Here is a 21,324-nt window from a genome sequence, read left to right on the forward strand (position 1 = left end):
CTTGCATTTAATTAAGTCTAGCCGTAGGCGGTTGTCCATAATGACCAGTACTGTTCAAGAAGACAGAACAAAGAAGGCACCGCTGGGATTCGAACCCAGGATCTCCTGTTTACTAGACAGGCGCTTTAACCAACTAAGCCACAGTGCCCCGGGAGTGTTGTCCTTTTGCAGCCACTTGGACACACCTTTAGAAAAACATTTTGTTAGGCATTCTGCCTCAGCCTAAACACCTATAGCTTGCAAAGCGCATGCTATTAGACAGGCACCTCTGCAAGACCTTAAGAGTCTCTTAAACTAGTGATAGTAAGGTGTTCCCAATGGGTGATGTTCGGCTTTCAAATCATCTCTCCGTGGAAGCACCGAGATGCAGCTGTTTAAGGCTTAGAAGCAGCTGACTGTTTCACTACCTAGCTGATCACTGTCAGTCAGGGAGCTTAGAGGTGAAAAGCCTGTCTGAGAGACAATTCGCCGTCGATCAGTTCAATATGTTCCGTACCAGCTCGGCGCACCCGAGATCATCTTGGTAGCCGTGTAGCTCAGATGAGTGAGAGCTTGTGTGTATTTACCACCGTGATTGGATGCCGGCCCTTCTCAGGTCACAGTAAACCTTCTGCTCAAAAAAAGTGAGGTAAAACCTCACTCTGCACAGTAAAACCTAAAAAAGTGAGGTTTTATTTAATCTCTGACCAAGGGAAACGTTTCATTTTTTCAAAGAAATGTTTGTTAAAAAATAAAGTCATAGTTCCATGGGATTCAATCATAGACCGTGTGACATGGAAGTCAGGAACCTAACCCACTAAAGCACTACAGAAACATTATCGACAGACAATGTACAGCGTGTACTATTCTTGTGTTGCGGTACATGAATATAATTATATCGTTATTAATTTCTAATTTATAACTTTATTAACTTTATAAATTAACTTTATAAATTTATTAACGTTATTAATTAATTTCACGACGCACAGACAGAGCGTGGGGAGCCGCCGCCTGCAAACACAGCTCCAGGCAGGACTCCGCTCTGCAGGAGCCGCAGAGCAGAGGAGATGGGGGCAGCTTAGCTCCTGTGCAGAGACCTGAGCTGCTGTTGCTGCGGACGCTGTCTTTTCTGCACTCGGGGTAGGAGTGAATGTTGAGTTGCCCTTAGAAATGAAGCAGAGCACTTCAACGGCACGGGTGTGTGTGTGTGCGCCCTGGTGATTCTGGGAGACAGATCGAACCTGGGCTAAAAGAGAGGAGGCTTAGCCCTCTTCCATTTACTAGTTCAAAGTTGTACAACCCATTTGTATCTGCTAGGCGGCGCAGTCGTCGTGCACAAAGAACGCTTTGAAAAGCGTCAAAGGCAAGTCATTCTGAGTTGGTTGTTTGTGTTTTCCGTTCAGACGCGAAATGCTGAAATGATCTCTCGGCTCCTCGGTTGTCATTTCTGCTCCGTAAAGGAATCACAGCACGCGTCGGCTTCCAGCACGGTGGGTCGGGACACGATGCCGGGGGGTCGGAGAGAGCGATGTCTTCCTCATTAGTATAGGACCTGTCACCTGTCCCCACCTGTCACGCGGGAGACAGGGGTACATCAGGACGCGCATTGAAGTGAAAGCAGGATGCGCTGCGACATGCACTGTGCAGATCCCGCCACACTAAGAGGTGAGTGGGTCTGTTCGATAACAGCGCTAGGCGAATCCCCAATCCCCTTTTGTGCGTGGCGACAAAAGAAGTCTGAAGTCCGTTTCCACCCGGGGACCTTTCGCGTGTGAGGCGAACGTGATAACCACTACACTACGGAAACAGTGGTCAGATGTGCCCAGCGGCCCAGTGCTGAGCTTCGCCAATGCGATTCAGCGGCTTCCAGTGCCTTTATTGGTGTGCGCTGATGGACCGTGCTCTCTCTCCAGAGTCCAGCACGCCTGTCATGGACGGAGCAGGAAAGGCGGCGCCACATTCTACAGCCCTCTCCACGCAATCGACGAAATCGGGCTACTGAAGTGGAGAAAATCGCCTCTCCAGAAAGTGCAAATATCATCTTGGAGAGTATAAATCCTATTGCCAAAGGTCAGCCCTGTCTACCAGAGTAACCCTCCCACCTCCTGCAGCGATGGTCAGCTCGTCTCACACGCGAGAAGTTTCGGCTGGAAACAAGCGCCCCCTCTTCTCGCACGTTTTGCACGTTCGAGTAGTTTTAATGCGGCTCCTTCGTACACGGTGCTGATCTTTTGGAAAGCAGGAGGCAAAATTAACACGTTCTCATACCGGGAGTCGAACCCGGGCCGCCTGGGTGAAAGCCAGGAATCCTAACCGCTAGACCATATGGGAGCACGCAACCCTGCTGTTCCGGGCATCATGCAAGCAAACCACAGAAATATTAGAAAACACGCAAGAGAGTTGTCACTCAGAGTGTCGAAGGGTCGATGTATACTGGGGCTCAGTTGAAATGCAACGTCAGGACTTTTCCGAATTATGTCACACGAAGAGAGCACAGCCTTTTCCGCCCTGCCACGTGTGTATCGGTAACTCGCCGTGATCGTATAGTGGTCAGTACTTTGCGTTGTGGCCGCAACAACCCCAGTTCGAATCCGGGTCACGGCAGAATAGGGGCGTCTGCTTTTACTACTTGCACGAATGAAGGCAAAAAAAAGCCAATCGATGTGAACGAACGGCGCTTTACAGAGGAGTACTGCCTGACTGGATCGTTGATGAACGACAGAGGCCACTCTGACCTCTTCTCGGGTTTCTTCAATTACTTACTAAGGATCTTCTTCACATTCGCCCATGCAGGGGAAGCCAGTTACACCAAAGCAAACGTAGGAAAGTGCAATTCAAGCAGAGACCAGGAGGGACTTGTTTACACCGAGAGTGGTCGGAGAATGGAACAATGCGCCCAGCCCTGTTGGTGGAGCCGATTCTTGATGAGATCTTGGGCTCACTAAGAAGCCCCCGCTGGATGCTAATCTTTCTGCTGTTCTTGCAGGTCCTGCGCTGCTTTTGAGCCGACAAGGCTCGTCCTGGTCTGTCGGCACAACCCAATTGCAAATGATCGGCTCCGTGTACAGACGGAACGTGCGTTTGGTACAAGACTGCATGAAGGCACCGGAAATACATTGGGAACAAATGACCGGTCGCTCAATACCTCTGTGAAGTACAGGAGCATGCAGAACGAGGCTGTTTCCGCCCGGTCTCGAACCGGGGACCTTTCGCGTGTTAGGCGAACGTGATAGCCGCTACACTACGGAAACCTGCAGGGACAGTTGCTGGTGTCTCGCTTGCGTTTCCGGCTGAGAAAGGGAAGCGTCACTTTAGGCAGGGGGCGCTGGAGAGAGGAACAAAGGGCGCGATGAAACAAAATACCGAAACCCTGGATCTTTAGATCTTCAGTCTAACGCTCTCCCAACTGAGCTATTTCGGCGGTGGACAGAGCGCACAGCCACCTGCTCCAGCCTTCCTGTGTTGCGGCATGAGCGCACCAAGAGGAGCGGGAGAGTGTTGCAGGAACGTCACTCAGAAGGAAAGCCACCCAGCTGCGCCCTCTGAGCTCTGTCCAGCGCATCTTCCTCGCATGGACTCCTGCCTGCGACGGGCAGGAAACAATTAGCAAGAACAGAACAACACCCCATGGGTGTCTCATGACCACACCTTAGGTTGTGACACGTGCAGGTGTGAGGGGTTGCCGGGCTACTTTGGAGCAGAGCTTGGGCGGAGGGGGGGCGGGAAAGCAGACAAAGAGGTGACACCTCAAGGTCTGCACGATCACAGCTCTCCGCCGCCCCAGGCTTCCGCTCGATAAGCTGCTGGACACACCCGCCCCTCCTCACACAGACCGTGGAAAAGCCCCCGAGTGGGAGGGCTCTCTCTTCCTCCCAGGAGCTCTTGGACACGACGCACAGACAGGGTGCGGGGAGCTGCCGCCTGCAAACACGGCTCCAGGCAGGACTCCGCTCCGCAGGAGCCGCAGAGCAGAGCAGAGGAGATGGGGGCAGCTTAGCTCCTGTGCAGAGACCTGAGCTGCTGCTGCTGCAGACGCTGTCTTTTCTGCACTCGGGGTAGGAGTGAATGTTGAGTTGCCCTTAGAAATGAAGCAGAGCACTTCAACGGCACAGGTGTGTGTGTGTGCGTGCGCCCTGGTGATTCTGGGAGACAGATCGAACCTGGGCTAAAAGAGAGGAGGCTTAGCCCTCTTCCATTTGCTACTTCAAAGTTGTACAACCCATTTGTATCTGCTAGGCGGCGCAGTCGTCGTGCACAAAGAACGCTTTGAAAAGCGTCCAAAGCAAGTCATTCCGAGTTGGTCGTTTGTGTTTTCCACTAATGTAAGAGCTATTTCAAGTGCGACGTGGTGCGGCTTTTCAAATGCTTGTGGGCATTTCTCTGTTGTTGATTCTTTTTTTGTCTGTAACAAAGTGGCATTTTCATGTCCGGACGGGGAGACTTTATCATTCCGACATGAAGCCACCCTTAAGTCCTCTGAGGCGTGTCTGTCTGCAAGGCTTGTATTTTGGAAATGTTTTTTTGAAACGGAAAACGACTTTGAAATAGGCTTCCGCCGGCGTCTCGCGATCCAGGTAAGATTGTAGCAAGAACGCAGCGGCTGTGGGGCTTGCTGTAGTCGTGGCCGAGTGGTTAAGGCGATGGCCTAGAAATCCATTGGGGTCTCCCCGCGCAGGTTCGAATCCTGCCGACTACGTTATCTGCCTCCAGTCGGTGTGTTTCGGCGCAAGCAAAGAAGTGCGCCTCTTTGCTGTTCCTGGTGGTTTTAAAACGCCCAATCGCTTGTACCCGCTGCCTTGGAAATAAGTTCTTCAGCATCCGCGAATGGCATTTTGCAGCTGGAAGCAGATGTCGATGCACTTTGCACAGAGCACCAAAAAAGCGTCTTTTTTGAAGGCCCAGGCACTGAGCATTGGTGGTTCAGTGGTAGCATTCTCGCCTGCCATGCGGGAGGCTCGGGTTCGATTCCCGGCCAATGCAGTGGCTTTTGCAGCGAGCGGCTCCATCACTTGCATCCCCTTGCAACTCGCAACTGAAAACCCACTGAAGCTAAGCAGGTGTGAGCCAGGTCAGTACCCGAATAAGGGTGAGCTACAGGGAAAAACAAAGCTTCCAGCTGGAAGCGGTGTTAATGGTGCCGGCGGGGGGGCGCTCACCCTGAGGTCTGTGCGGGTCCCAATGCCCCAGTATAGTGACGGAGTTGCTGTGTTGTAAAAGGGCGCTGTCTTTTGGATGAGATGTAAAACCGAGGTCACAGCGTTCTGTGGTCATTCAAAATGACCACCAAAACCTTTGACAAAAGCTCTTGGTAATTGATGGTCTTCAATAATGCTTCTCCTTTAGGTACATTTTAAATCAGCTGAAAAATGCTGTGAAATGGGGGGGCACTTCAGGCCAGTGTAGGATTTGGGTTACAAGAACCATGAAACTGCACGAGAAAGCCCGTACACTGAATTACACGGCTTTCTATTCAAAGGAGGGCAAAAGAAATTCCCTGAGTTTGATTTTTTGCAGCACAGAGAGGAGCACTGTCGTGAGGCTGGTTAGCTCAGTTGGTTAGAGTGTGGTGCTAATAACGCCAAGGTCGCGGGTTCGAGCCCCGTACGGGCCAGGTCCTTTTCTCCTCTTACCAAAGCTGTTAGGTTCCTTTCCGTGGTGAGAGGGGTTGTCATGCAACGCTGCCACATAGTGCCGACAGACAAGAGTGTTGCGTGAGAAGAGAAAAGTGTTTGAAGATTTAAGAGTGTCTTAGGTGGAGCCAAAATCAAGTGTCACAAATGCAAGTGGTTGGATTTCCAATGTTTAATATGGTAAATCCTTAAGTTTCTTGGCGGTATCCTTTACAGTCCTCTGTTCGGTCGACAAGGGACTGAAGGGGGCAGCTTTCCTCACACATACAGTGCAATGTACTGTAGTGTTCCCCTTCATTGAATTCGCAGTTCTGCATCAGACCTCTAACTCGTTTCCTTAGCTTGGATTTAAGCCACGAAGCAGGCTTCTACTGTATAAGGAATCACAAACTATTTGAGAGGCCACCATCCCAGGGGGAACTGACAAAGTCTATCCCTAAACACCTAGCGCGGTCTCTCGAGAGACTGTCAAAAATCGCCTTCTCCATTTGCGTTGCAAGTAAGTGAAAACGCGGTCTCAACCCAGAGCCACTTGGCAGCAGCGACACGTAAATACCGTTACTGTTACTGCTCGATACCGACGTTAGCCTACTATACCATGTTCAGCCACCGCTAGAAAATGCACGGCTCTAGAACCGGAGCAAACGACAGGAGGGCCAACGCCGAACGGGCACATGTGTCAGACATGGAGCGCGACGAGAATGGGATTCGAACCCATGCGTGCAGAGCACAATGGATTAGCAGTCCATCGCCTTAACCACTCGGCCACCTCGTCGAGGGATCTGCGCTGTCCGGACATGGGTTGGCGCGCTCCAGATGATCTTTTTCTTTTTTTTCCCCCGTACTCGAGGGTCATTTTCCTGTTCCACATGCGATTTCAACATTTTCCTTGGGAGATGTCAAGCCAGCAAGCCACTGCTGTGGTTCAGTGGCCAGTGTGGAGTTCAGTGGCCCTGTTGTACACAGAAAGCACATTGAGCTCCTTGGACATGAAAAGTTCCAGATAAAAGCCATTTGTCACCCTTTCTCTTGGTGTTGATGTTGCTATTATATGTAAAGGTGGCAACTTGCTCAGCAAGCAGGCGGAGCACACACCGAATGCAGATGTGTCTGAGTGGTGTGTCCAAGTGGCTGTCAAAGGACAGCTCTCCTGGGGCGCCGTGGCTTAGTTGCTTAAGGTGCCTGTCTAGTACACAGGAGACCCTGGCTCCGAATCCCAGCGGTGCCTTTTTTGTTCTGTCTTCTCGAACAGAACTGGTCATTATGGACAACCGCCTACGGCTAGACTTAATTAAATGCAAGCATTCATTTCCTGTCTTGAACAACTTGTTTTTCTTATAATGGATGCAACTTGCAAAACATGAAATACAAACCTTGCTAATCAGCACTCGTGGCTGGCAAAAAAAAAAAGAAGTCAGCAATGTTTTTTTCTTTAACCTTAACCCTTCTAATGGAGAAGAGTTAAACGACCGAGTCTATGCAGCTTAAACGGTGCGCACGTCGGGTTCTTAGCTGAAAGGGTGGTAAATCACGCTCACCCCAGTCCTTAATCTTTTAAAGAGGATACAAAATTGAACCTAGTCGCCACATCACATACATCCTGTTCAACGATAAAAAGGTAACGTCTATCCTCACTCCAGAGTCAATCTCACGTTGAGGGCATATTTTTTTCCACTTTACCATGAGTCGGGCTCGGCTGCACAGAGGCGAGAGCAGAGCAATGAGGTCACGGGGACAGGGGAGTCACACGCTGGCTGTTTGAACACGCGGAAGATCACTGAGGGATCCACAGTATGTGGACCCTCCGTGCGCCATCAGTCCGCACTCCGGACTCTGAATCCTGCCATCCGAGTTAAGATCTCGGCGGAACCTGAGGCGCAGTTCCTTCTTAAAACGTAATCTGGTGAGCATTTCTAGAATCGTACTTGTATAGATGCAGCCTTTAATGTGTTGCTAGGTTAAAATTGATGACTTCTTGAACTTCAGTAGGCAACTGCCCTCTTGATTTCGGATTTAATTTCTTTATTACAGGGGCACTTTTATGAAGACAGAGTCATGTTCAGGTACTTTGCTTGATGGAGGAAGCTCATTTCGGACTCTGTGACCTGCTCACCTGGAAAGGTCTGCTGTACTACTACAAGAGAGAAGTAGAGTCTGGAAGAAGGGACAATTTTATGATGCTTTGGAAGATAATGTTTTTTTTTTCTTTGAAATCGAAATGAATCAGAATATCAGTGCAAAAGACAGACTCTTGGTTTGGTTTAAAGAGATATGGTTTTAAAACAGACAAAATGTAGAAAACAGGTGTTTCTCACTTTTGGAAAAGAATGGACCGGGGATAATATTTTACTAGTTGCAGTGCTGATCTCACTGGGTTACAGTCCTGCAGTGTCACACCGGGGCCAGTGGCGCAATGGATAACGCGTCTGACTACGGATCAGGAGATTGCAGGTTCGACTCCTGCCTGGCTCGGGTCGTTTTTAAACGCATCGGGCTACTCCCTAATTAGTCTGTGCTACTTACTGCATTGTAATCGTACCCAGTAAGAGATTTCCTTCATGTAAATGAACTGCACCTGACAGCTTTAGAAAAACACCTGGCCTCAGTACGGTGCTGAGAGCTCAGCGTTGCTGTTCTAATTAGCACGCACTGCATCGGCTATGAGCCTGAACTTTTCAATTATTCCGATCAGTAAGTCAACACGTAGTCCACATGAACGGTAGAAATATTCTCTTGTCTGTCTCTTGTTTGTATAGAACTGAATGTCCCTGACAATGTACTGTTAGTTTTAATTGAAGAACGGCATTTGTGTTCAAATATACCAGACAAGTTTATGTAACTGCTCATGCGACACTCAGATGTAATTAGTCAAGAAATAAAGTCGAACAACAGCTGCGGGTTTGATTCTGAATGTATGAGATTGCAGTGCCTTTTACTTCCATTGACAAATGATAGAGATTCGAAGAGAGATCCTTCAGACCAGCAAGCAAACCCACGGCTATTTCGGTTTTCTATCTAGGCAACGTTGGTGTCTGCAATAGCATACGTTGGTGCCGTAGGCTTTGGGAGGAAAACCTGCAGGATGGAAAGGTGATCTATAGCCTCATCTCTAGAGATGTTTTGTTGCTGTGGCATGTGTGTGACCCATATTAAAAAAAAAATATCGAAGCTGCCTCTAAATCTGCAAATGAAGATGAGTCGATATACCACTTGTTTTTCGTATAACTAGACATATATTCATTTGTTACTGATTTCATTCATTGAGCACGGGTACAATAGAGGTACAGCAATTCACTGTTTGACATGTCTGGTACAGAACCTACAGAACCTAGCAATTAAAAAAAGGGGTGAAACTGTCTTTAGACTCAGCATACAGTACCGAGGCCACCTATGACCAAATAAAGGCTAACCTCGATAATCAGCCTAAAGAACGCAGACTACAGCAAAACGACTGACTTTGAAAAGGGAATGAACGTCCGGAAGGAGTAGTGGAACTAGCTTGAGATGCTTCTCCGGACCCCTAACTAAAAGCCACCGAGAACCAGCAGCGGCGTCGACTCCTTTCGAACCGGGATCCTTCCGCAGCCACGCAGTTCGTGGTGTCCTAACCCTCCCGTATCTGATTTTGGACCATGCACATCAGGGGAGAGCACGAACGCAGTCCCCCATTACCAGAAATTATGCAGTCGAGATTCCCACATTTGGGGAATTCGCAGGGGTCAGCACAGCCGGAGTGCAACGGCCGAGCCTCGCCCTGGGTGAACCGATTCGATTTCGATTTTTAAGAACTTTATTTTCTTTTCACAAAAAAATACAGGACATCACAAATCAGAAAGCTTTACATTAATATACATACTTAAAACAGTATATATGATCACATCTCATTACATTTTGACACGGTAACAGTTACATAGCAACAATTTTCTTTTTTTCTGGTGCAAATCACATTCTTTACTTAAACATGATAATGTTTTTCACAGTTTCTTGAGATATTGACCTATGCTCTCTATTTCCCACAGATTTTCTGCTTCCTCCCTCCCTTCTCTCCACAGATCTCTGAGGTAATAGTTCTCTCGGGTGATGAACAGGGCCAGGCTACCTGCTGCCTTGACTGGGACCTCGATGCCTTTGAACAGCCCCATGTTCCTCACTCTCCACAGGGCGTCTTTCCCACTGTTCACCACGGCCCAGATCCTGTCAAACACGTCGGGAGGAAGTTTGACAGGAGAGATGCCGTATATGACGAAAGCAGCGGTCAGGGTAAATTGGGGCAAGAGAGCCTGCAACCAATCTTCAAACTGTGCCCAGAAGGCCTTAGCAAAAAAACAGGACCACAGGAGATGGGTCACAGTCTCCTCCTCGCCGCAGCCCACCCTAACGCAGCGAGGGCTGGGGGTGAGGCCCCTACGGTACAAGAAAGTTCGTACCGGTAAGCACTGGTGGAAGACACTCCAGGCTAAATCTCTGTTAATGTTGCACAGAAATTTAGAGGATGTGTGTCTCCACACCTTCCTTGTTTGGGCTGATGTTAAAATGCCCACAGGGGTCTGCCTATTGTTCTGGGGTGCAACGAAATCTTCCAGTTTTTGGACGCTGACATCTCGGAGGGGAATATGGCCAATTGGGTGAGATCTTAGAAAACTTTTAACTGTCCCATAAATTGCAGGGCATGTGTCAGAGAGTGGGACGTCCAGCTTGGGTCTGACACCCCACACTCTGAACTCCTCCCTACCTACCCAGAGCCTGGAAAAATAAGTCCAGGTACGCGCTGCAGGTGCTGTTGCAAAGCCTCTCAGCACAGAGGCCAGGAAAATGCACAGCAGCTTCGTAGCAATATCTGGGACAGACTTCCCCCCTGAGGGTAGCGGCCTGTACATTATTTCCCTTCTGAGTCTTTCCTGCTTCCCACCCCATAGAAATTGAAACATCAATCTCCTCAGCACCGCTGCAACACGGTGTGGGATTGGGAAGGTAGAAGCCAGAAAATTCAAGACAGGCAAGAGCTCGGCTTTGATGACCAGCACCTTCCCTGTCATGGTGAGGTCTCGGTCCTTCCATTGCATCAGTTTTTTGTTTAAGATTGGCAATTTGTTCTGCCAATTTACTGTTCCCATCTCTTCTCCAAAATACACCCCCAGGACCTTAATTCTCTTCTCTTGCAGCCTGAGATCATGTCCTTCTTTTGGCTCCCTCCAGTTCTGATAAAAAATCTCACTCTTAGATTTGTTAATTTTTGCGGATGAAGCCAAAGAGAAACGATCACAGCACTGCAGAGCTCTGCTAATTGAGGCATTGTCAGAGAGGAGCAGGGTGACGTCATCCATGTATAGAGATGTCTTTACCTCTCCTCCCCCACTTCCAGGCACTGGTATCCGATTAATGGCCTGATCCTGGCGCAAGGCACAGGCTAAGGGCTCCATAGCCAAAACGAATAACAAGGGGGATAATGGGCAGGCCTGCCTCACCTCTGAACAGACTTCAAAGGGGCGTGATCTATTGCCATTAACCATTACTCTGCTGTTGCTACCTGTGTACAGCAGGTTAATCCACTTTCTCATGATGGGGCCAAAATTCATGTGCTCAAGTACCGATGTTAAGTACTGCCGGTTTAGGCGGTCAAAGGCCTTTTCTAGGTCTACACCTAAAATGCACAGAGGGAGGGAGCGATCCTCTGAGTACAGACAAACATCCCTCAACAAGGCCAGGTTGTCGCTCATCAGGCGTCCTGCTATCCCACAAGTCTGTTCTTTCCCTACCAGTGAGGCCACTACATTTTGTAGGCGCAGGATCTTAGTGTCCACGCCTAAGAGGCTGAGGGGTCTCCAGTTCTTTATGTCATTCTTTGCTCCTTTCTTAAACAAGAGAGAGATAGTGCCTTCTCTTAAGGAGTCAGGCAGCAATTCTGTCTTATAGCTTTCCTCGAATAGGAGCAGTAGCGGATCCTGAAGCAGATCCCAAAAGGTGCAATAAAATTCTTTAGGGAGCCCGTCAGCACCCGGAGTTTTCCCCTTCTGTAAGCTCTCCATAGCCTGTCTCAGCTCTTCTACTGTCAAATCCCTCTCAAGTACTTCCCTATCTTCTTCACTCAAAACGTTTTCTAGCTTTGAGGTAAAAAAATGAATTTCTTCATCCTTTACCTCTGTAGAGCTGTACAGTCTTGAGTAGAAGGCCTCGGTGCAGGAGAGGATAGCACTCGGCTCTGTTCTCTCTCGTCCCTCCTCATCAACTACACTTTCCATGACAGACTTGGAGCCTACCACTTTCCTGAAAAAGAAGCGAGTACACTTCTCATTTTCTTCCAAGAACTGCACTCTGCTTCTTAACAGCACTCCTCGACTACTTTCTTCGGCTATGCTCCGGATGTCCTTTTTTAAAAGGGTGATATCCTCGAGCACATCGAAGCCACTGTGCAGCATCGTGTAGAGACGCTGCAGCTGCCTCTGTTTCCTGGCTAGCACTCCTCTCCGTCTGGCAGCAGCCTTCCTTCCCTCAGCCATGAAAAAGGCCTTTGTCCTCACCTTCACCTCCTCCCACCACTCTCCTACTGACCCGTACAGACACTGCAAGGACAGCCACTGTGATAGTTTCTCCTTGTAGCGGGATACAACCCCCTCGTTCTCTAGCAGCTTTGTGTTGAGTTTCCAGAGGCCTGGGCCAAAGACAGTCCCGCCCTGGAGTTCCACTCTACACCCTAAAGCCTGATGATCTGAGAAGAAGACAGGCTGAAGAGTGACCCCAACAACTTTCACTCTCTCTGAGACAAAGCAATAGTCAATTCTGGAGCTGCTATTCCTCCCTGACCATGTATATCCTGCTGTTGTGGGATATATACATCTATATGTGTCTGAGAGTTTAAAGTCTTGAACTAAGTTTTGCAGGGCCAGTGAGCTGGAATCCAATTTTATCGGAGAGCTAGACTGCCTGTCTGTGTGCTCTAAGATACAATTAAAATCCCCTCCCACTATCACGTCTGTGCTACTTAACAATAGGGGAGAGAGTGCCTTGAGTAGCTCCACCCTTCCTCCCACATCAGTAGGACAATACACATTGATTAGCCGCAGGTTAACGGTCCCCCATTCCACATCCACACACAGCAACCTGCCATCTATGACCCTCTGAATACTTTTCAATTTGAAAGCCCATCCTTTGAAAAGAATGGCCACGCCAGAGGCTCTGTTGTTATTGTCCCCTGACCAAACAGAAGGCCCTTTATCCCACCTATCTTCAAAGCTTTTATACCTCTCTTGATAGGCTAAAGCACACTCCTGCAACATCAACACATCTCCCTCTCTCTGCTGGAGGTAATCAAAGACAGACTGGCATTTCACTCTGTCATTGATACCTCTGGTGTTAAGAGAAATTATGTTTAGAGCCATATTACATAAGAAAGTGGAACCAGTCTTTACAAAACACATTTCTCTTCGGTCTCACCTGTTACCTTCTTCTTTTTCTTTTTCTTCTTACCAATTTCCTGCCAGCCATCCTCTGAATGAGCCTTCATCAGGGTGGCAGCAGTAAAAGCGTTCACGGAGTCCATTTCAAGGAAGGGGGTAGAGGGAGGGGTGGAGGGGTTCCAGCTGTCCCCATCGCCATGCTCTCCTTCCTCCTCGCTCGGGGAGAAAACAGAGTCATTTTTGCACTCCGGCTGTGCTGAACCCTGTGAATTCCCCAAATGTGGGAATCTCGACTGCATAATTTCTGGTAGTGGGGGACTGGGTTCGCGCTCTCCCCTGATGTGCTTGGTCCAAAATCAGATACGGGAGGGTTAGGACACCACGAGCTGCGTGGCTGCGGAAGGATCCCGGTTCGACAGGAGTGGACGCCGCTGCTGGTTCTCGCTGGCTTTTAGTTAGGGGTCCGGAGAAGCATCTCAAGCTAGTTCCACTACTCCTTCCGGACGTTCATTCCCTTTTCAAAGTCAGTCGTTTTGCTGTAGTCTGCGTTCTTTAGGCTGATTATCGAGGTTAGCCTTTATTTGGTCATGGGGGGCCTCGGTACTGTATGCTGAGTCTAAAGACAGTTTCACCCGTTTTCTGATTGCTGGGTTCTGTACCAGTGCAGACATGTCAAACAGTGAATGGCTGTACCTCTATTGTATCCATGCTCAATGAATGAAATTGGTAACAAATGAATATATGTCTAGTTATACGAAAAACGAGTGGTTTATCGACTCATCTTCATTTGCAGATTTAGAGGCAGCTTCGATATTCGTTTTACAGACGGGGTTTTTTTTTGAATATGGGTCACACACATGCCACAGCAACAAAACATCTCTAGAGATGAGGCTATAGATCACCTTTCCATCCTGCAGGTTTTCCTCCCAAAGCCTACGGCACCAACGGCGACCCCTGCTGGCCGGGAGAGCAAAAGCTTACAGCACCTGGTATTCCCAGGCAGTCTCCCATCCAAGTACTAACCAGGCCCGACGCTGCTTAGCTTCCGAGATCAGACGAGATCGGGCATGTTCAGGGTGGTGTGGCCGTAAGCGAAACCCCTGGCGCCTGACTCGCTACTTGAAGCTGTGTGTGGCGGGGGTTCCGTGCCCCCCGAGCGGGACTGAAGGATCGTTCGTGTGCAACTCTTTGGAAAGGAGCTGCTTTCCAAATCGCATTGCGTGCCTGGATGTTGGCGAATGCGCTCCCTTGTGTTGGCTCGTCCTGCACTGGAGGAGGACAAACAATCTGCACGGAGGAGCACCAGGCAAGTCTTCAGTGCACAGCACTCTGGAAACATTTCGGGGCTGTCGCGTGTTTATTTCAGCACGTAAAGCGCACCGGTCCAACACGTCGGCCGGGCGCACGGCGCCTCCGCCCTCTTGCTGCCCCTGCAGCTGCTTCACTTTTCCCTTTAGTTGCCATCGATTTTTTTGTAGTGCTATACATATACGATTGAGGTATCTTAGAGTTCTCCTTCGAAGACCCAGCACTCTCTTTTCTTTTCCCAGTGTTACTCATATCGGACTTTTTAAACCTAAAAAAAAATCGTTTTTTTTTCTTTCAATTATAACTGAAGTTTAAACAACTAGTGTTAAGTCCTTATTTTTCTGTAGTCAAAAAAAGCAAAAATTAACATTCAGGTCATGAAAAACTCAAAAAAACTCCCGAACCACTAAACTTTACCTCCCACCTGAGCGCCATCTTGAACGCCCCTACCACCAGAGAATGCTCACGATTTCGGAAGCTGTCTCCGGGACGTGCTGATTCCACACATCCTGAATAAATCATGATATTGTTAGTTGTTGTAGCTAGACGTTCAAATGAGTTTCATGGCCAGATGGACTGTTTCCTCCAGCGGTATAATATTGCAGTGAGACAGCACGATGCCTGCAAGACTATGTCACGCTAAACGCCACAGATTGTGTTTGTCCGTTCGTGTCAGTCGTCCCGCAGCCACGGGAAGTGGGACACAAACATGCTGCAATGCTTTCAGGACGTTAGGATTTGTTTGTGCAACATCCGAGAAGAGTTCTTGTGGCTTGAATGTGAACTGTACGTGCCCGCCCCCTTTCCTCTGTAGTGCATGAGTTCCTCCCGGCATGCCCTTCGTCATTGTTCTGTCATCTTGTATTTAAAGGGTTGTATTTCTGCTGCTGAAAATAAGCAACGGTTTTCTCACAACGCCCTTTGTTCCCAACGGAGCCCTTGTCTGTCATGAAATTCTTCAAAACCTCAAGCTAGAAGAAGAAGAAGACGACAAATATGAAGCGTTATAGCAACGACATGCCATGAGACGATCGATAACGATTTCCATAGGATCCCCGCGGTTGCCTGGCAACCGTCAGCTTTGCGCAGTGGCAGTATCGTAGCCTGTGAGGTTTAGCCGAGGCGCGATTATTGCTAGTTGAAAACTTTTCCCAATACCCCGCTTCCGCCGGTTTGCAATACAATCGGCGAAAGCAATTTTTGACAGTCTCGTCAGAGACTGAGCAAGGTGTTTAAAGACAGATTTGGTCACGGTGATATCATGGTAGAAAGAAACGAGCTTGTTACGTGTCAACAGAAACGCTCTTTAGCTCTTTCAGCTTTATGCAGAGAACAGCGTCTGTCGAGATTACTTTTGAGTCAGCGCGAAACGCCGTGTGCTGTCAGTATGATTTCATATTGCTCGTAGCGGCGTCTGGCTTTTGTCTGTCAAACGTTAGGTTGCGCTTCTTCATGCTGCATCGTCGGCATGAGTGGAGCATTTTAAACGTCTGTACTTACTGCGCCCCATAAGAAATCGTTTGTCCCCATTCAAAAGAGATTGTGCGATGTCTTGCAGCGTTCGCAAAGCAAACCTTTGACAGTTTGAAAAGAGGAATTTATTCTGCTTCCTGTGCGTGCAGTAGTTACAAAGTTGAACGTCTTTACACGATCTGCTGCAGTTTTCAGTGGGTGGGCTTTGTCAAATGGCTTGGAAAAACGCACTGTGTTTCGGCTCGGGAAACATCATGAGCAGTGTCCTGCATGTTTTCTGTGTATAGCTGTCTTTTAACGCATACAGAATTCATTCGAAATCATTGATTTCTCCAATTAACAAGGGTCCCTTTTTGAACCTGCCAGAAGCATTCTTTCAATGTAACAGATTTACTCCGGGGAAGGGCAGCATGACATTGAGAGTAGCTCAAGCTTTCAGCACCTTTATCTGACTGCATGTATGCAGACACTGCTCAGAATCCCCTGTAAGATTCTCCTTCAATTCCGTTTTGCAGTGCTTTAGCTCTTTCAAAAGGCTTCGCTTTGCTAGTCACAATCCAAGGCTCATGACAGCATTTGAAAACATTCGCAACTGCGTTGGCCGGGAATTGAACCTGGGTTAACTGCTTTGAAGGCAGCTATGCGCAACACTGGCTCGCTCCAGAATAAATCTCACGTCGAGGGCATATTTTTTTCCATTTTACCGTGAGTCGGGCTCAGCTGCACAGAGGAGAGAGCAGAGCAAAGAGGTCACGGGGACAGGGGAGTCACACGCTAACGGTTTGAATACGCGGAAGATCACTGAGGGATCCACAGTATATGGACCCTCCGTGCGCCATCAGTCCGCACTCCGGACTCTGAATCCTGCCATCCGAGTTAAGATCTCGGCGGAACCTGAGGCGCAGTTCCTTCTTAAAACGTAATCTGGTGAGCATTTCTAGAATCGTACTTGTATAGATGCAGCCTTTAATGTGTTGCTAGGTTAAAATTGATGACTTCTTGTATTTCAGTAGGCAACTGCCCTCTTGATTTCGGATTTAATTTCTTTATTACAGGGGCACTTTTATGAAGACAGAGTCATGTTCAGGTACTTTGCTTGATGGAGGAAGCTCATTTCGGACTCTGTGATCTGCTCACCTGGAAAGGTCTGCTATACTACTACAAGAGAGAAGTAGAGTCTGGAAGAAGGGACAATTTTATGATGCTTTGGAAGATAATGTTTTTTTTTTCTTATACTGAAAATGAAAGGTAGTTGTTTCTATATGGACTCAGTCTTTGGAATTTGTATATATATATTTCAGTGATCCCTCAGCCATTCCTTCTGTATTGTAATTCAATTTCTCTTTTAAAATTCCTTCCCCACTTCTAGGACCTGCAGTTGCTGAACTCCACAATGGCTTCTATTGGAAAGTCTGTGACTGAGACCAAGTGTTCACTTTTTTATGAAACCATTATTTATTTAGGAGCAATGAGCAATTCTTATATAAATGCAATAAAATCATTATGCTCAAACTATGAGAGAGAAAATTAAGGATAATTTAAGAAATCAGTCTTAGCTTGTTTCTATACACAGATGGTATTATTTATTTTCAAAGGAAACCCGCGAGGATTCCCCTGGTGTGCAAGATGTGCCTGAATACTCTTGATCAGCTTCCTGCTCACTTGAAGAGGGTGTGTATGAAGCACGCCACGGCAGAAAACATCAGGATGGCCTCTCAACAGGCGAGGGAGGACATGATGAATCACCTGAAGAACGGGGTCATCGTGGATTACCACAGAATAGAGATCGTGTCTGGTGAGGCAAACAGGATAGTGGTTGTAAGACTGCTAGAGTCCTTGGGCCTTTTTGTACATGGGAAGCCTGAAGACACATTGGCAAGGTGAGATATTTTTAATCTGTAAGGCTTCTGTAGTTTCTTTTTGAAATCATTGTTACAACATATTATGTAAAAGCATGTTGAAAAGAATCTACCTGCATTCCAGCGGCCCTGAGCAAGAGGCCGCAGTCCAGGAGGAAGAGATGCCAGAGGCTGCTCTAGAAACTGAAACAGAAGCGGATAAGGAAGGGGAAGATGTGAGCTCTGAAGAACTCTATCAGCAGTAAGACTTTTTATTTTTCAGATGTATCTATTTTTTACTAAAATTCTAAAATGTCTTATAGGTATAAAATGTTTAAACCGGTGTTTTATATCCTTACAGGCCCTCAGTAGTTAAAAAGTATCAGCAGGCCGGAAGAGAGTGGCCCAAGCTGGACTCTATAGAAAGCACTCCCTGGATGCTCCTCTCCTGATTGGATTCAAACAGTACCTTACCAAGGATCTGGGAGTGGCAAATTATTCTCAGGAGGTATTTATTTTTTAAAGGCATTTAAAATTAAGCAATGGTATCTTCATTGTAAATGTTTTTATTTCTTAGCTTAAAATTCACCCATGTGAAATGATGTCAGCCATAAACATCATGACTCTATATTTCCTACCTGAATCTATTCTACTTAAATTATTACATTATACACAATTTGAGTTCATTTTAAAAAGTAAAAGGTAATGAAAGGAATGCATTTTCATAAGAAAGATAATACCGATATGCATGTGATAATCTTCCTTATATCATGTAGTGCATCATTTGGACACTTTGTGGGCTTCAAATACAAAGAAAATCATGTTCTATGGTACAAGATAAATACAAAACTTAAGCTTTTATTTTAATTAGATTTCTTTATAAAGCATAAGCAATCATTTATTACATCGCTTCTTGAATTAAATCTTTTGACAAGAGGTAAGACTTCTGTTACATTTAAACCCATGTTTAGCTGTGTTTTTTAGATTTAACTGAACCAATTTCTGTGTGTGATAATGTCCTTGAATTCTGACAACATCACACTAAATTACATGATATAAAACAGCTAATGTTTCTAGAGATAAAGTTTCTGAGATGCTTCTAATTACTTTTTCTTACCAGGGACAGTTTAATTCACCTTGTACAGTACTGTAAGACCAAGATACTTTTTTTAAAAGTTATTTAACATTTTATAGAACTTTGTCTACTATGGCAACATGATGTGCTTGGTGAAACTTGGAAAAATACTGCTTGGCCACTTATCTTAAGATAAAGATAGGATAAAGGTTTATCTTTTGCACCTACCTGACCCCCAGGGAAGGCCAATGCTTTCTAAGTTGATGGTTCCCTACAGTAGACTGTACTTTAATTTCAAAGGTAATGTATATTGACCCAAATCAGTTTTGGAATCCAATCTACTGACGAGATGGAGCACATCCTTTTTTCAGGATTTTAGCATCATACGTTTGGTATATTTAGTCCCTAATGCTGAAAGAAATGATCATAGAACATTTGGACACTTTGTGGGCTTGAAATGCAAAGCAAATCATGTTCTATGGTACAAGATAAATACAAAACTTAAGCTTTTATTTTAATTAGATTTGTTTATAAAGCATAAGCAATCATTTATTACATTAATATATGTAAAAATAACATTTTAGCATCATACGTTTAGTATATTTAGTCCCTAATGCTGAAAGAAATGAGCATAGAACATGACATCTAACCTTACCTGCGGTGTTTTTAATCCCTATTGCTCAATGCACGGTGAAAGCATTCCATACATGTGTCTGACAATGAGGAATGGGCCCCTGAGACAGTCATTTGCCTGTTTCACAAATGATCGTATTTTACTAGAGATTCTGTTTGGGATTCAGATGTGCATTCGGACAGCAATCCCTTTCAAGAAATGATATGTTCTGGATGAGGTCAAAGGTGCTGGAACACTGTATCTAGGATGTGTTTGCAGAGACTGTGTGTCTCCTGCTTCAACGCAGTGATAAACAGATGTGCTCCTTTAATTTATTGGTACATGCCCAGGGCAGTAAGCAGTCTGAGGATTTATTTCCAGATGGCATAGAGCAGTGAAGCAGTGAAGTAGTGCAAAACACTGGATCATTATATTATTAGAATCTATTCTACTTAAATTATTACATTATACTCAATTTGAGTTCATTTTAAAAAGTAAAAGGTAATGAAAGGAATGCATTTTCATAAGAAAGATAATACCGATATGCATGTGATAATCTTCCTTATATCATGTAGTGCGTCATTTGGACACTTTGTGGGCTTGAAATACAAAGAAAATCATGTTCTATGGTACAAGATAAATACAAAACTTAAGCTTTTATTTTAATTAGATTTGTTTCTAAAGCATAAGCAATCATTTATTACATTAATATATGTGAAAATAACATTTTAGCATCATATGTTTAGTATATTTAGTCCCTAATGCCGAAAGAAATGATCATTTGTTTAACATGCACGGGTCTGTCTCAAAGGATGCAGTACTCCTGAAGGGTCTCAAACCCTACATTTCGGATGCCTAGCTGTATCCCTCACATGTGGCACCTCAGAATGACTTCTAACCTTACCTGTGGTGTATTCAGTCCCTATTGCTCAATGCACGGTGTACATACTGCATACATGTGTCTTGAGAATGAGGAATGGGCCCCTGAGACAGTCATTTGCCTGTTTCACAAACAGGGACCTGGATCTAGACCTGGCCCGTACAGGGCTCAAACCCGCGACCTTGGCGTTATTAGCACCACGCTCTAACCAACTGAGCTAACCAGCCTCACGACAGTGCTCCTCTCTGTGCTGCAAAAAATCAAACTCAGGGAATTTCTTTTGTCCTCCTTTGAATAGAAAGCCGTGTAATCAGTGTACGGGCTTTCTCGTGCAGTTTCATGGTTCTTGTAACCCAAATCCTACACTGGCCTGAAGTGCCCCCCCATTTCACAGCATTTTTCAGCTGATTTAAAATGTACCTAAAGGAGAAGCATTATTGAAGACCATCAATTACCAAGAGCTTTTGTCAAAGGTTTTGGTGGTCATTTTGAATGACCACAGAGCGCTGTGACCTCGGTTTTACATCTCATCCAAAAGACAGCGCCCTTTTACAACACAGCATCTCCGTCACTATACTGGGGCATTGGGACCCGCACAGACCTCAGGGTGAGCGCCCCCCCGCCGGCACCATTAACACCGCTTCCAGCTGGAAGCTTTGTTTTTCCCTGTAGCTCATCCTCATCCAGGTACTGACCTGGCTCACACCTGCTTAGCTTCAGTGGGTTTTCAGTTGCGAGTTGCAAGGGGATGCAAGTGATGGAGCCGCTCGCTGCAAAAGCCACTGCATTGGCCGGGAATCGAACCCGAGCCTCCCGCGTGGCAGGCGAGAATTCTACCACTGAACCACCAATGCTCAGTGCCTGGGCCTTCAAAAAAGATGCTTTTTTGGTGCTCTGTGCAAAACGCGTCGACATCTGCTTCCAGCTGCAAAATGCCATTTGCGGACGCTGAAGAACTTATTTCTAAGGCAGCGGGTACAAGCGATTGGGCGTTTTAAAACCACCAGGAACAGCAAAGAGGCGCGCTTCTTTGCTTGCGCCGAAACACACCGACTGGAGGCGGATAACGTAGTCGGCAGGATTCGAACCTGCGCGGGGAGACCCCAATGGATTTCTAGTCCATCGCCTTAACCA

General features: G+C 46.7%; 10 non-coding genes and 1 pseudogene across 10 annotated transcripts in view; 3 read left to right on the top strand and 8 right to left on the bottom strand.

Annotated features, from left to right (window-relative positions):
• Positions 1-74: 74 nt before the first annotated feature.
• Positions 75-148, bottom strand: trnat-agu (transfer RNA threonine (anticodon AGU)). Its single transcript has one exon. It is a non-coding gene; the product is annotated as a tRNA-Thr (tRNA).
• Positions 149-2,238: 2,090 nt separating this feature from the next.
• Positions 2,239-2,310, bottom strand: trnae-uuc (transfer RNA glutamic acid (anticodon UUC)). The gene has a single exon. It is a non-coding gene; the product is annotated as a tRNA-Glu (tRNA).
• Positions 2,311-3,157: 847 nt separating this feature from the next.
• On the bottom strand, positions 3,158-3,230 carry trnav-aac (transfer RNA valine (anticodon AAC)). The gene has a single exon. It is a non-coding gene; the product is annotated as a tRNA-Val (tRNA).
• Positions 3,231-5,516: 2,286 nt separating this feature from the next.
• On the top strand, positions 5,517-5,590 carry trnai-aau (transfer RNA isoleucine (anticodon AAU)). Its single transcript has one exon. It is a non-coding gene; the product is annotated as a tRNA-Ile (tRNA).
• A 712-nt stretch (positions 5,591-6,302) lies between these two features.
• trnas-gcu (transfer RNA serine (anticodon GCU)) lies at positions 6,303-6,384 on the bottom strand. Its single transcript has one exon. It is a non-coding gene; the product is annotated as a tRNA-Ser (tRNA).
• A 1,624-nt stretch (positions 6,385-8,008) lies between these two features.
• trnar-acg (transfer RNA arginine (anticodon ACG)) lies at positions 8,009-8,081 on the top strand. Its single transcript has one exon. It is a non-coding gene; the product is annotated as a tRNA-Arg (tRNA).
• Positions 8,082-9,249: 1,168 nt separating this feature from the next.
• On the bottom strand, positions 9,250-9,390 carry LOC138234915 (U1 spliceosomal RNA; annotated as a pseudogene).
• A 4,587-nt stretch (positions 9,391-13,977) lies between these two features.
• On the bottom strand, positions 13,978-14,096 carry LOC138234894 (5S ribosomal RNA). The gene has a single exon (XR_011187969.1). It is a non-coding gene; the product is annotated as a 5S ribosomal RNA (ribosomal RNA).
• Positions 14,097-15,388: 1,292 nt separating this feature from the next.
• LOC138234926 (U4 spliceosomal RNA) lies at positions 15,389-15,530 on the top strand. Its single transcript, XR_011187997.1, has one exon. It is a non-coding gene; the product is annotated as a U4 spliceosomal RNA (small nuclear RNA).
• Positions 15,531-20,973: 5,443 nt separating this feature from the next.
• On the bottom strand, positions 20,974-21,044 carry trnag-gcc (transfer RNA glycine (anticodon GCC)). The gene has a single exon. It is a non-coding gene; the product is annotated as a tRNA-Gly (tRNA).
• A 213-nt stretch (positions 21,045-21,257) lies between these two features.
• Positions 21,258-21,324, bottom strand: part of trnas-aga (transfer RNA serine (anticodon AGA)) — an 82-nt gene continuing 15 nt past the window's right edge. The window contains exon 1 of the tRNA in view: positions 21,258-21,324. This exon is cut by the window's right edge and continues 15 nt beyond it. This is a non-coding gene — a tRNA (tRNA-Ser).

The sequence above is a fragment of the Lepisosteus oculatus genome, unplaced genomic scaffold, assembly GCF_040954835.1.
Source record: "Lepisosteus oculatus isolate fLepOcu1 unplaced genomic scaffold, fLepOcu1.hap2 HAP2_SCAFFOLD_76, whole genome shotgun sequence".
Lineage (NCBI taxonomy): Eukaryota > Metazoa > Chordata > Actinopteri > Semionotiformes > Lepisosteidae > Lepisosteus > Lepisosteus oculatus.